The following is a 15,727-nucleotide window of genomic DNA, read 5'->3' on the forward strand; positions in this document are numbered from 1 at the left end:
AACTGAGTTAGCGTCTACCGTCTGTCCCTGTCGAGCATGGTCAGCGATTGCACGGCACACACACTGGCCGGGCAGGGTGGAGATGAGCGCTCCCCAGGCTTTCCACCTTCGTGTGAAGTATTCTTTTCTTCTTTACTGGTCACCTTTCACGTTTCAGCCTCTGGTGTTTTATGTGGGTGCAGGAGTGGGCGGGAGTACGGCACTAAGGAAGATGGCGGCAGGAAGGTGGGGGTGGGCAGTGAGGGGCTCGAGACCAGGCTTCAGCTCCCTGGTGAGCAGTCGCCCTACTAGAGGGGAACTGTTGGGGCGCTCTTCCCCCTTCCTTCCTTCAGCATGTGAAAAGGAAGCCTGGGCATCTGCCCAAGGTCACACAGCTGGCAAGAGGCAGAGCTCGGGACCCTGTGCTCCTGGCTGATGGCTCGTGGCTGTGTCAGCAGTGGGGAGCCATTGCACGTGTGACAGCCGCTTGATGTGAGTAGAGCACACTTTCAGGGACTGATCTGGCTGCACTGTCGGGTGAGCCATGGAATGACAGTGGCATTATTGAGGGGCTTTACGTACATTTGTTAATTTAATCCAGTTTATGAGGCAGATCTTTGTTTACAGATGAGAAAACGGAGACACAGAGAGGCTAAGCAACTCTCAAGATCACACAGCCAGCAAGTGTGGAGCGAGGGTCTGCATGCATACTGCCAGCCTGTGCACCTGGTCCCTAGCTGCCATTCTGCACTGTCCCCTTTACAGAGATGTAATGTCCCCTAGTCTGGAAGGTCACCTCAGGAGGACTCGATGATTTCTATGTATCTCCTTCCCTCCTTCATGCCATTTTCCACTTAGCACTCCTCTTAGTTTATGTGGAATCCATCTCTCAGGAAAACAGACTTTCCCAGCTGTTAGAATTGGGAAGTGTGTCCTGCGTTAGCAACGTGGCAGTGGGAAAATGTGATGAGACTACGTTAGCCCTGAATCGGGAATGTGTGTGGTGGGGGGAGGATGGGGTCAGCTCCACGTTTTAGTCCCGCCACAGGACTCCGTGACTCTGAAATGTTATGAGTCAGTGGTACATTTTCAGTCTTTTCCATCAGGCTTGGGTAGGCAAATACCATAACCAGGACTGGAGGCATGGTGGGTCTCCATCAGCAAGCAAATCTTCGGGCGATCTTTTCTGTTGCCCCGCACTGTCCAAGGATTCCCCAGGGACACATCCCGGACTGAACTGGACAATTGGGCTTTTCACCATCTGCTGCATGTGATTATACAGGTCCCAGGCCAACTTTCCAAACACTTGTCATATCAGATTCTCGGCTAGGAGATGCACACGATGCTGCTGGAGTGACATAGGCTCACCCTCCCCAGCGACAGCACCCAGCTTCATCTCTGTGGACTGGCACTACTGAAGCTCGCCCGAGAGGGCAGCAAAGCCTCTGGAGGTCTGTAGATAAGCTGCTTGCCCTTCCACCAGGCACCCCAGACTGCTCAGGTTTGGACTCCTCATGTCTAATTATATTGTCTTCCTGTCTCTACCCTTGCTGCTCACCTGTCACCTGTCACTTCTCCTCATGTCAGCTTGCCTGGCTCTAGAAGTCTCTCTCCCTCTTTTTTATTTTGCTCTTTTCAGTCTGCTGGGCGCTGGGAAACCGAGCCACTGAGCTCTTTGGAACTGTGTGCAAATGATTGGACCCGCTAGAGCTGGTGCCCTGAGGGACTCTAGGGACAGGCTTTGTGCCCACCTTTTGGCTACCCACAGCCAGATTGTCAGGGCTGAGATCGCCTGATGGCACATTTCAGCGTGGTGGTACACCACAGTATTTACTGTCTATGTGAGGGCTGGGTGCAGGCTTAGGGGGAGCCTGGCGGGACCATGAGCTGTGAATATGTGACTTGGCCAAGGTGCTCCTGCCGTCACGATGCTGTCCTCAAAGGGAAGAAGTCCCTTCCACGACAGCTGTAGGCTGAGACCTGCCAAGGTGGGGGCAGGGGGAAGGGAGGATCTGTGTACTTGGCACATCGTGAGTTCATATTATCTCTCCTCTGACTGTGAGTGGGCCCTGGGGACATAGACGGTGTCTGGTTTGTAAGAAGAAGTTAATTTTAAATCAAAAAGTTAATTTCAAATAAAAAGTCATAGGTGCATGTGGTTAAATATTCAAACCATACAGAAAAATATAAAATGAAAACTAAATCTCTCTCCCCCAGCCTCAGTCCCCTCACCCCAAAGTCCAGTGCCTTGTGTATACTTTCAGAAGCATCTTTATGCATGTATCAGCACATAACTTTTGTCTGCTTTCTACTAGCACAAATGGAATCTTACTGTACACAGGGATCTTCTGTACTTTATTTTATTCCCACAATAATGTGTCTAGGAACTCTTCCCACACATTCAAATCTACCCCATCTTTCAAAACTCTGTTAACATACCACCATAGGGAAGCATCGTTATTGAACCCCGTCATTGTGTTGTATAGACTCTTGTATTGTGTCCCCCCCCTCCCCGCCCCATCTCCTTTCCTTCCCCTACACGTAAATCTTGGTGTAGTTTTCTGTGTATTTCCAATGGTAAAGTTCTAGAAGTAAAACCGTTGGTCAGAGGAGAGGTGTGTTTTGTATTTTGCGGTTCACCTATTGAAGCAGAATAGTGTGGGGAGAGGGTGGGAAAGGGACAAGACTCTAGCCTCAATTTGCATCCAGCTCTGCCTCTTTCCAGCCAGGTATCTTACGTGCAAATTGGGGATTTTAAAGGTTTCTATCTCCCAGGATGTCTGTGACGCTTAAATGAGATAATACATACAAGCACTTAGAGTGGTGCCTGACACACGGTAAGAGCTGAATAAATGATAAAGTACAGTTATTTGGGGAATATTATTATTCCTACTATGCTCTCCAGGAGTCCTCTGGAGCACTCAGGAACACGCTTAGAACTTAGGCGGTGTCAGATGATGAACGAATGAAGGCGTGAACAAATGAATAAATGAAGACACCAGCTGGCCCACAGCTGCCCTCAGCAGCCCCCTGCTGTAAATATTGGCCTCTGTCTGTCCCTGGAGCAGTGCCTGTCCTGGCAGGGAGGCCAGGAGCCACGAGCACGGCAGAGCGATGGTGCAGCCTCACTCATTAGAACCCTGACTTCATGGGATTATTACATTGGATCAACAGTTGCTACTTCGGGGTGGATCATGTCACAAATGTATGTGGAAATATTGATTGAGCCCCAGGGTCTGCTCTAAAATGCCCAGGTGGATAAAATTCAAACACCCTGTCAGAACTGGAACACAGTATTGGGGTCTGGAAATTCTCAGGGATTCCAGGATGAAGATGAGGTTGGTTCAGATGAAGGAATGGGGAGGATTGAGATTGCAAAGTAAGCAGCGCCCTGGCCAGTGAATTCCTGGAGTCGTCTTCCCTGCTCTACAAAGCCAGATTAGATCTTCGGCCAGGGAAGTTTGGGGAAGGCCAGTCAGGACTAGTGAAAAGCAGGGATTAAGCAATTTGTGGGAAAAGAAATGTAGGATTATTACTTCTAAGTAAATAACACCACCTGGGGCACCTGGGTGGCTCAGTTGGTTAAGCAGCTGACTTCAGCTCAGGTCATGATCTCACCGTCCAGGAGTTTGAGCCCCGCATCGGTCTCTGTGCTGGCAGCTCAGAGCCTGGAGCCTGCTTCCGATTCTGTGCCTCCCTCTTTCTCTGCCCCTCCCCTGCTCGTGCTCTGTCTCTCTCTCTCAAAAATAAACAAACATTTAAAAAAATTAAGTAAATAACAGCGCCCAAACCAATGGCTAATGAGCTTGTTACTCGGAGAGGCCAGGGCTGTTCTGATGACTGGATGTGGCCCCTCTGTGATGTGCAGCATGTCCATTCCTGCCAGCCAGGCTGCGCTGTTATAGCCTGGCTGGCCTTGCCCCCCTAGGTGTAACATCCCCCCTCTGCGCAGTCCGGCTTGGCGCACCCGGTACTCATGGCAGGTCCAAACAAAGGGAGACTTCAGAGCAGCCTTGATCAAACTGTCACATATTTCAAACGCCAGCTGGAGCAAGTGGGCCCGGTGGTGTACACGCCGCGTGTACGCATGCGCGTGGGTGTGAGGGGGGGCGGGATGCGTTCCCTCCTGTACCGGCGTCCCCAGTGTTGGGCTGATCTCTCCCCCTCCCCTTAGGTGGCAGTTGTTTACTGTCATCTGCTTTGATGTTGTTCGAAGATCTTTGGCTCATGTCACTCAGGCGTGGTTGACTTTATCCTATAACAAGTGCCAAGGTATAATCTTTAAAAAGTTAAGAAAATAGCTCATGTACAAATATAGAACGACTATGTGAAGGGTTTATTCAACTCATAAATTAACAAGGGAACCTATAAAAAGATAAAAGTGGTTCCAAGAGCATTTGAGGATCAGGGGTTTATATCTTTTATCAAGGGCAGCATTTTTTTTTAATGCTGGAATAAAACTGCTAGATTAGACACAAAATTGGTTAATGTCCTACCGGAACAAGAAAAACCCCAACCTTTAGGTTTATCTTTTCTACTCAGTAGAAATCTACACATGAACATGTAACTGGCCCGCGACTGAGCTTTGTTCATATAGTAAAGAATTGTCAAACGCGGGCATATTCTCTTAGAGATATGATCCTTGGGGGTGCCTGTTAAAAAGTGCCCGTGACATTGAAAGGCTCCACTTCCCATCTTTATGACCTTTGTTTAAAATTTTAAATAATATTTCTTAATACACAAAAAGGTTTCTTACGGTTCTGTGATTCTGAGGAAAGGTATTCTGGGAAAATTGCTGGAGAAGTAGAAGTGTTTGCAAGTTTTGGTGTAATGGTTTGACCCGAGACAGAATCAGAAGCCCTGGCTTCAGAGCCCTCACTGACTGAGCTCCTAGGTGATTCCCCGTGCCCTTCAGGGTGAGCTCAGCGGTTCTGTGGCTGGACGTGGGGCGCTGGCGGGGGAGCCTTGACAGGCAGTCCAGAGCAGGGCTGAGGCGGGGGGGGGGGGGGTGAGAGGAGGTTGCCAGGAAACAGGGGAAAGGGAAGAACAGTCGGACCTGGGCAGGTTGGGGCTGTCACCAGAGAAATGAGGAAGATGGCAGGGGGTTTAGGCAGCCCATGGGCTCCTGCCCCAGTTGCCTAGAAATCACTTTTGCCATGCTTTTACTCTGTGCTCTGGCCTGTGCAACCCTGCAGGGTGGTTACCTCTTTGGCAGTTACCTGGACATCCACATAGGGCTTATGTCCTCAAAAGACATGGCAGCTGGTGACGTTGGTGGGGATGGTGATGGTAGGGTGGTTCAGACAGGACTGGGTAGGACTGGAGGCCGGGCGGACATTGAAAATTGGCAGTCTGAGGGCTAACCATGACCTTTGCACAGGTTTTCTTTGGCCCTCAAGGTGTTTTTTGATTAATGTCAACATCCACATAGGCAGGAGATTTCCGGATGAAGTGAATACTAGAGTTCCAGCTTCTTTTGAAAATCAGCGAGAGCCCCAAGAGGAGGCGGAGCTGACCCGAGGTCACACAGCAGGTCACCGTTGCCCCTGTCTGGAGTGCACAGGTTTCCTGAGCATCTAGAGTCCCCAGTGGATAGCATGGCTGGTTTGGGACTTTGCCTTTCCCGACCAGCCCCACCGTATTCCTCATAGCTTGGGCCTTGCGTGTGGAGATCCCTCTCCTCTGGGCAGGACCCTTGCCCCAGGGCTGTCAAGGCTGGCGGACACACTCTGGCCATTGAGTCATCACCAGCATCCTGCACTCACCTCCCGTCTTGTCCCCAATAATTCATGCTTCTCAGTGGCTTTCTTTCTCTCACCCCCACAGTCAGGTAGATAGAGGGGGAGTTTGGTTGGTGCCCTGTGGTATTCAAAGTGAAGGGTTTTCATACTGTCAGGGTAATGAATTCTGGAAGGCTTTGAAGCAAGGGGCTGGGAGGATCTCCGTGTCATGTGTCTGGGAGTGACAACCCCCAGTGGTTAATTACTGCCACACGATGAGACCCGAGCTGGTAGCAAAATGAGATAAGTTCATTACGAGCTAAATTTGAAGTTAATTGGATTCACATTTCCCCCCATTAGTGTACATAGAGCCTACCTAGAAATGGGCTGTATAAAAAAGAAAAAGTTGCATCTGAGGGAAAAAAAAAAAGGATAAATCAGTAAATCAGGCCTGGTTATTTCATGGAGTGCATGATGAAAGGCTTTCTGAGATGTTGGTGAGATGAGAACCAAAGTTTCTTTCAGATGGTAAAACCAATGTCATTTCACTAATTTCATCTTGGCAGACATTTTCTGAGCACCTACTGTGTGCGGGGCCAGGATACCGGAGGGAGGGACTCCAGCAGCTCTTGCTTTCTGGGGACCTCCAGTCAAGGCGCAAGTGCCCATATTTTGGGGAAATGTGAGGGAATACGGGTGCCACAATGCCTAGGTGTGGATATGGCTCCATTTCTTACTAGCTGTGGGACCTTGGACAGGTACCTAATCTCTCTGTGTTTTAATTTGCACATCCGTAAAATGGGCATAATAATAGAATTTATCTTACAGAATTTTTTAAAAATTAAAAAAATATTTTTAATGTTTATTTTTTTCTGAGACAGAGACAGAGCATGAGCACGGGAGGGGCAGAGAGAGAGGGAGACACAGAATCAGAAGCAGGCTCCAGGCTCTGAGCAGCACAGAGCCCGAAGCAGGGCTCGAACCCACGAACCGTGAGATGGTGACCTGAGCCAAAGTCGGATGCTTAACTGACTGAGCCACTCAGATGCCCCTATCTTACAGAATTTTTGAGGATTAAAGGAGTCAGTATCTAAAAAAAGCACAGTGAACAGTGTTTAGAACACCACCTAGTGTTAGAACAGGGCCTGGTTTCTAGTAAGTGCTACAAAAATGTTAGCTCTCATGGTTATCAGCTGGGGGACCTTGAGGCACAACTGCTTGGAGGCTTTGTTTCCTCATCTATAAAATGAGGGTAATAAGAGCACCCACCTTCTGGGGTTGTTGTGAGTGCTGGCTGAGATAAGGCACATAATGTGCCCAGGGCCTGACTCCTAGGAACCTCTAGGGAAGCTGTTGCTCTCTTAGTTGACCAGTCACCAAGGTGGCCCGGATTCAAGGCAAGGGGATGTAGACCCCACTGTCCCATGAGAAAGGTAGCAGAGTATATGCAGACATGTTTAACACTGTCCAGCAAGGACCACTGTTTCACTCCCAATAGATACCCTCTTTCTCTAATTATAAAAGGGAGACCAAGGTTCTAATGATTGTATTACTCGCCAAAGATCACACAGCTAGTAAGCAGTGATGCTAAGATTTGAACCTAAGCCTGTGTGACTCCAAATTCTAGCCCCCTTCCTCCCCCGCCCCCCTCTGCCACCAATCAGGAGTCTAGATGCAGCTCTGGCGGCAACTGGGGGCCCTATGTGAAAGGTAGAGCACCTATAGTTGGCTTTATGGCGCCTCAAGCCTGACACCCTCTGTGCTGGCTTGAGCATCTCCTCCCTGGGGATAGGTCTGTCTTCTGGAGGTCACTTCCTACACAGTGATAGCCAGGGCTTGCCTCAGCCCCACCCTCTCCCCAGATGCAGATGCATCCTGAGAGTTCGTACCTTCCCTTCACTTTGTATTTTGAGCATTCCAAAGTCATGCACTTCCAGGATCTGTAATCTACTCTTCTCTCTTCCCTACCGTTGTCCCTCCAAGGCTTTCCATTGGCCAAGAACCTGAACTTGAACTTCCCTGAGGGCTCTGACCTGGGGAGGCCAGGATATTGCTCTTGGCCTTCACCTGTGCCTGGCATGGGTCCACCTTATTTTTTGTACGGTTGCACAGTACTCCATTGTGTATATGCACCACAGTTTATTCACCCATATTCCCTATTCATTCCCTATGTTCAGGCCTTTAGATATGGTTTCTGGTATTTTGTAGTTACAGATAATGTTGCAGTGACTAACCTGTGCATATGCATTTGTGTATTGCTGAAGGTGTGCGTATGTTTAAAGTAAATCCTTAGAAGTAGGATTGCGTGTTGGAAGGGTAAATGCACATGTAGGTATATATATATTCTGGTGAGTTTTCTGTTCATGAATTTTGCACAATTTTCCATGGGATTTTTGGCCTTTTTCCTTTAATTCTTTCAACTTCTTGATACATAGGCATAGTAGCTATTGATTCTACTTTTGGGCTATTATGAATAATATAGCTTTGAACATTCATATACACATTTTTTATAGACACAAATTTTTGTATTTCTTGGGTAGATACCTAGGAGTGGAATTGCTGGGTCACATGGTGACTCTACATTTAACTTTTTGAGGAACTGCCAGGCTTTTCCAAATGGATGCACAATTTTACCTTCTCACCAGCAGCGTATAATGGTTCAAATTTTCCACATCTTTGGTCAATGCTTGTCATAACCTTTTTGATTATTGCCATCCTAGTGAGTATGAAGTGGTGTCTCATTGTAGTTTTGATATGTAGTTCCTTGATAGCTAATGATGTTGAATGTCTCTTCATATATTTAGTGGCCATTTGTGTATCTTTTTTTATTCAGGTCCTTTGCCCATTTTTAAACTGGGTTGTCTTTTTATTATTGTGCTATAAGAATGCTTTATGTTTATTAGATTCAAGACCTTTATCAGATATAGGACTTGCAAATATTTTTTTCCATTATCTGGGTCTTTTTACTTTCTTGATGATGTCTTTTGAAGCACCTAAGTTTTTAATTTTTATAAAGTTCAATGGATCTAATTTTTCTTTTGTTGTCTTTGTCATATCTAAGAAACAACTGCCTAATCCATGGTCATAAGGATTTATACCTCTGTTTTCTTGTGTGGGTGGTATGATTTAAGCTCTTACATTTTGGTCTTTGACCCATTTTGAGTTAATTTTTGTAGGTGGTATGTGCATCTTGCTTTGAGTCACAGTTAGAAAGCCTCTCCCTACAAACGGGAGAAGAATTCACTGATATTTTCTTTTAGTATTTGCATAGTTTTATTTTTTGCATTTAAATCTCAGACCCATGTGGAGTTTATTCTGGTATATAGTATGAAGAGTCCACCTATTTTATCTTTTTATTTTTTAATGGCTCTCCACTCATCCTAATACCACTTTTTTAAAAGCCCATATTTGTCCAAGTAATTTGAGATTTTGCCTTTGTCATATGTTAGATTTCCACATATAGTTGGGTCTGTTTCTAGACTTTGTATTCTGTTTCATTGGTTTTCATTCTATTCATATGCTGGTATCACACTTTTCATTATGAAGACTTTGTAGACTGTTTTAACCTCTGGAGGGCTTGTCCACTTGAGGAGGCACATTTTGAGTAATCCTTCAGGAATAGCATTTAACTGGAAGTCATGTGTCATGAGCTGAAGTCCCTGTTTTACAACTTATTCTGTGACAGTGAAAACTCATCTTTGAGCCTCAGTTTCCTCATTTGTATAACAGGGATAGGTTCCTTCCCACAGGGTTGAAAAAGATGAGTTATTTTCAACTAATTCAAAGAACATTCTTTGTCTTGATGAAAGTTCTATATGGACTCCTTGCTAATAGTGAACAAGGCCAAGTCTTGATTATTCTCTCTGGTAAGAGGGAGCAGAACATGAATTGTCCAGGAGGTACTTATGTGCCATTAGTAGGAAGAATTATGTTAAGAACCCACATCAATTATTTGCAAATATATGATATGCTCTCAGTAACACTCAGTGTCCTTGCAAATGATATGTCATTTCTTCCTTGTCAAAAAAAAAAAAAAATGGTATAAATATGTGTTTTGAAGTCGTATTGAATTCAGAAGCATTAATTCTGGTATCCCATGGAGTCTAGAAGCCTGAATTAGAGGTACAAGGAGCAATAGCCTCTTAACTGTCTTGTGTTGACTGGTCTTGCAGCGACATGCCCCAGCTCAGTGCCAGGAGAGTCCTCCTGGGCATCAAAGCAAATGTGAGGGTTAAATGTACTCTGTGGCTTCCCACCAGATGGTGTCCATCCTCTGCTCAGATTTAGACAGGTGTCCTTAGAAAGTCCCAAGCAGAGTATTCTCAAGCAGAGAATAATGAACACAAGACCAGTTAAGTTCTTTATGAAGTCTCGTATCAATCGGCTATTGCCACAATACTGCTGCTTAGCAAACCCCACCCCAACATTCAGGGCTTAAAACAATAATCATTTCTTCTTGCTTATGTACCTGGGGGTTGGCGGGGGGTTGGGTGATCAAGGCTGGCCTTGGCGCCAGTGGTAGGTGGGGTCCGTGGCTGTCCACACGTCCCCTTCCTCTGTGTGATAGGCTAGCCCGAGCCTGTTCTCACTGCGATGGCAGAAGTGCACAGCGCACACGTAGCCACATAAGCACGTAATAAGGGTCTGCTTGCTGCGTGTCTGCTAACATCCCATTGGCCAAAGCGAGGCACGTGGCTGGACCCAAACAGAAGGGGCAAAGAAAGAAGCCCGCCGTGCTTTTAGGAGGAAGAACTTCAAAGGGCTTCTTTTCCATTTTTCACAAAACTAAATTTAACCTGGTCTAAAATAGTTTAATATAATGTTTCTCCTACATTTTGAGTGTTGGATTACCATTTCTTTTTCAAGATGATGATTATCAGAGTGGGGTGAAGGGTTGGAGTCAACAATTCGGTCTTCTGCGGGGGCTCATCATGGGCTGGTGTTGCGCCACATGCTTCAGATACATCTTCTCACCAATTCCTCACAGTGCCCCACGGAAGGGGCGTGTTATTGTTCCCAGTGGAGGATGACACAGCAGAGGGGTGGAGAGTGCAGACTTGCCAGCCTGGGTTTAAAACCTGGCCTTCTTCCTTCCTAGCTGTGTGACTGCAGCAAGACACTTAAACTTTCTGTGCCTTGGTTCCCCCCCNGAATAAATGACTCTGTGTGTGTCTGGCTCTCTGTGCTAGCTACTGTTTGCTCTAAATGAGTGTTGGCTACTATTCTCCTCATTTTACAGATGAGGAAACTGAGGCTCAGAATGGTTAAGAAACTCTCTCAAGCCCAGACAGCTAGTAAGTGGTAACACAAAGATCCAAGCCTGGGCAGACTGAATACTCATTTAATTTTTTAAAAATGTTTGTTTGTTTTTGAGAGAAAAGGGAGGGAGGGGCAGAGAGAGAGAGGGGGAGACACAGAATCTGAAACAGTCTCCAGTCTCCAGGCTCTGAGCTGTCAGCACAGAGACCGACGAGGGGCTTGAACTCAGGAACAGCAAGATCATGATCTGAGCCAAAGTTGGATGCTTAACTGACCGAACCACCCAGGCGCCTCCAAACTGGACACTCATAATTGCTGTGCTCTGCTGCTTTCCCTTCTATACTGAGCTGCGGTCAGCCTCCCTGTGACTTCCCCACAAGATCTCATAAAGTTTATTGGGAATGCTATGAGGATTAGTGAAATAATGTTCACGAACAGCCTACCCCGTGCCTGGCGCAGAGTAGGGAGAGGTTCCGGAGGCTGGAGATGACACAGACATGGCCCGTCTTGCTCTTTGCTGTCCATCACAAGTGATAACTCAGACTCTCTGCTTTTGTGGCCAGTCCAAGGAGGGTAAATGCAGCCACAGGCCTTTGGTTCTAGGGACCTTTGTTGGATGAGATTGGAGCCACGGACAGTGCAAAGGAATTGCTCAGCAACAGGGAACTCAGAGGCAGAGTTATTTGTAGGATAAATGCAGCCATTTATCAGCACCTCACTGCACACTGCCATCCTGATGGGCTGGGAAGGGGGACTGGGGATGGAATGAACCCATGGCGTGATGGCCAAGTCCTGAACCCTCGCTGGAGCTGACAGTCCTCACTAAGGCTGGAAGACCAGAGAACTGCCTGCCATTGTCGTAGGAGGACATATTGGCGCTCCAGGCAGCCGCTCACATTGCAGGATTGAGTGTGGAGGCCTCAGAGCCGTGGGTGCAGTCGGACCTTACGGTCGGAAAGCCTACTCATAGCAAAACTACCCTTGTGTATGTGCACACAGAGACCAGTATGAGCTTTGGGGGACTCTTGGAGATCACTGAGCTAAGAGGTCTCTTTGAAATTCGGGAGAGACTGAGACTCAGAGAGCAGTGGCTGCCCAGAGGTCCACAGTAGCTCAGTAGCAAACTGGCACAAGAGCCCTGGATGCCCCACTGATCGCTGGGGCGCTTGCCACGTGCCAGGCCCTGTGCGGTCCCCATGCAGCACGGGGTCTTGCAGACTAATATGGGTGAGTTTGTTCCCAAACAGCATTGACAACTACTCTCTGTCCTGACTTCTGGCAGCCAGTCCTCGACCTCTTCTCTTTCTTCCTCGCTTCAACCTGCTCACCCTTCCAGCTGCTAACCTGAATAATCGAACCTCCTAGCCCTTCAATCCTACTTGTTTGCTCATCTTCTCCCACCCATATGCCACCCCCTACTGCCACCAACGAAGTTCAGGCCGAAGGCCAGCCATGTGGGTTCAAATCTTAACTCTGTTTCCTCCTCTCATGTGACCTTGGGCAAGTTATTTAACCACTTTGTTCCTCAGTTCCATCTTTTACAAAGTGGGCATGATCGTTGTTTGAACCTCACAGAGTTGTCAGGATGATAAAATGAGTTAATGGAAAAGAGCGTCTGGCACAAAGTAAGTGCTATCTTATCACAACTGACATCACCTCCAGCTTATCTGTTCTGCTGGCTTGATGCTCCCTTTGCACTGGGTCAGGGTGGGGAGCAGAGAGACCTGCAGAAGAGGCAGCTGCCACCAAGACTTCCAGGGCCTCGAGAAAAACTTCTCAGAGGACCAAATTCTTGAGGGTCGAATTTGGAGATTGGATGGAATGTTGAATTGTTAGGAATGGGAAAAGGGCCGTTAGAAAGGGAACAGTGTGAGCAAAGGTGTGGGGACGGGACAGTGCAGGGCGGGTTGAGGAATGGCCCGCGGGGAGTCAGAGTTGACGAGGCTGTAAGGGTCACAGGTTGGGGGCACAGACTGAGGAGGGTCTTGGAAGTCAAACTGAAAAACCTGTCCTTAATTGAATAGGCGGCAGGGAGCTACTGAATCTAGAAAGACACTGATTCTGGACCCGCATTACCCAGCTGCCTCACCAACCTTCCCACTGGTTGGAATGAGCTGGTTTTCTAGGCTTACGAAATACCCGGCTACCAATAATTTTGGTATTTCCCTTATTCCCAGTGTTTACCCTTCTGCCTCTGTCTTGTCTTCTCATACTGGCTAAAACTTTTGGAACAGTTTTCAGTGATAACAGGTTTCCTTAATATGTTTTTTTATTTTAATAAAGAATGTTTCAAGTATTTCACCTATTATGTTGACTCAAGATTTGAGATCAATACCAGATCAAAGACGTATACATACCAAGAGGTATTCGAAGGAATTAGTATTGAATTTAGCCAATGCCTTTTCCACATAAGAAAAGCTTTCCATCAGCTTTGATACTATCATATGGTTTTCAACTTTTGATACATTAATATGATTTCCCAACCAGTGCTTTAATACTGAATTGTCCTTGTGTACCTGGAATAAATTTTATTTTTCATGGCATATTATTCTTTCTAATCTCGTTTGATCAATGAGACCATAGGTATTTTGCATATATATTAATAAATTGTGAAACTAGCCTTTAATTTTCATTTTTGTACAACTCTATTAAATAAGTTTTCATATGCTAGGTGGGAAAATGAATTGGGAAGATTTTCTTTGGTTTTATATATCCTGGAACAGTCTAATAACAAAGGTATGTGTCCTTTGATGGTTTCAAAGAACTTCTCCCGAACAAAAACAAACAGGAAACTTGCCTGAAAGCTAAATGAACAAGGCATCTTTATTTAAAAATAATTAAAAAAAAAAAAACACAACTTTTTCTATTTCTGCCAAGGTGATTGGGCTGTTCATGTCTTCTACTTCTTGAATTAATTTTGGTAATTCATGTTTGCCTAGAAAACTGTCCCTTTGTTGAGATTTCCACATTGATTAATGTAGAGCATCTTTGCATTTAAAAAATATTTTAAAAATATCATCTCTTCCATGTCTGGTCGTGTCTTCTCATTCCTTACCTTGATGTTTGTGTCTCCTTTTTTGAATCTTGCCCTGGGTTTGTCTATCTTATTGGTCTTTTCAAATAACAATTCTTGGTTGCATTTATTGTTGTGTCTGCTTTTTTCACTTTCCTAATTCATTATTTTCTGCTTTTTCTTTATCGGTTCCTTCCTCCTCCTTTCCTTCAGTTCATTTTATTACTTTTTGATCTGGCTTCTTGAGTTAAGTGCTTTGGTGAGGCACTGCATTTTCTGCTTTAGGGATCAAGGTTTTAAAGCATGTGTAAGAGTGGCAGAAACTGTTAGGGTTCTGACCAAAGGCACAACCTCTGTTGAAGAAAGAACCTAATCCAGGACGCAGGAGAGCTGTGTTTCAGTCCCAGCCTTGCCTGAAGCCAACTGAGTGTCCTTGGGCAAGTCCCCTCTCGGCCCAGGACCCTCCTTCCCAAATCTCAGGCAACCAGGTGGGATGTGGACCTTGTGAGGCTTGGCCCCCATGCACCAGGCAGCCTCCTGTCAGAATAATGCCCTCTATCTTTATTTTTAATGTTTATTTATTTTTGAGAGACAGAGAGAGCATGAGCAGGAGAGGTGTGTGTGGGGGGGGCAGAAGATCCAAAGTAGGCTCTGTGTTGACAGCAGAGAGCCTGTTGCGTGGCTCAAGCTCACGAACCATGAGATCATGACCTGAGCTGAAGTTGGACACTTAACCGACTGAGCCACCCAGGCGCTCCCAGAGACTGGCATTTATAATTTCGATGTAAGCGTTTATGGTTTGTTGATATCATAGAGGGGGCGGTGAGCCCGGGGCAGTGCCAGGGCCAGAGCTCCACACCCATGGGAACAGCCCAGCCCTGGCCACTTGCTCTACGTGTCTCACATCTGGCCCCTGACATTTTGATCGTGTACCAACTAGTCTGACACTTATGCTCGCTCCGCTTCCCAAAATACCTTTTCAGCAGCCCTCAGGTCACCAAGTCTCTGTGACAGTGTGGAAGGGACTATGTGTTGGGTGTGAGCACTCTTCCCACCCCCACCATGATGCTGCTTAAGATAGAGGAGGGTCCTCGGTTGATGTTAGGAAATGTGGGCAGGGGTACCTGCTCTGCCGTGCTCCCTATGGGACCTGAGCCAGACGCTCCCCACCCACCGTGGGTCTCAGCTTTTCTATCTGCAGAATGGTAACGGGCTGGTCAAGAAGAGTTTCAAGGGCCCGCCCTTCACAGATTCTTGACCACAGATGGAGGGACTCTCTTGGGCTCCAGAGAGCTCTGCTGCTCCAGCAAGACTGCTTCCTTCATTCACTTAAATACTTGCAGGCCTATGCCATCTGACCTTAGCGCACAAACACCTTAGCGACTTGATCCTGGAGCTTACACTCTGGAGAGGGGAGCTGCCGTACAGGGTCACCCCTGCCACCCAGGGGCTGGCAACCTGCAAAGAGAATAGCACATGACCACTGGAGGGTTTGCCTGCAACAGCCGAGGCCTTAATCTCTCGTCCCGGGGGCCGGAACAGTGTCTGTGTGAGGAAGGACATTTCCTGCACCTTTGTTGAGTGACTGCCTAGCTGGAGGCCAAGGAAGGAAAAATTCAGTCAGGGGTCTGAGGAGGGGCAGGAGGAGGAGGGAGGTGTCTGAGCGGGCCTTTGAAGGCGGGTCATGTTGGGCTGCCTGCAGTTGGAGGAAAGGGTGCCTTGTGCTGAGGCACAGCGGAAGCAAAGGTGTGGAGGG

The 15,727-nt window shown here is 47.0% G+C and overlaps 1 protein-coding gene across 1 annotated transcript in view; it reads left to right on the plus strand.

The window, feature by feature from the left end:
• The window catches only part of PAX5 (paired box 5), a 186,165-nt gene that overhangs the window by 131,482 nt on the left and 38,956 nt on the right, over positions 1-15,727 (plus strand). The window lies entirely within an intron of this gene.

Source organism: Crocuta crocuta, unplaced genomic scaffold (assembly GCF_008692635.1).
Source record: "Crocuta crocuta isolate KB4526 unplaced genomic scaffold, BGI_CrCroc_1.0 scaffold431, whole genome shotgun sequence".
In the NCBI taxonomy this organism is placed as follows: Eukaryota; Metazoa; Chordata; class Mammalia; order Carnivora; family Hyaenidae; genus Crocuta; species Crocuta crocuta.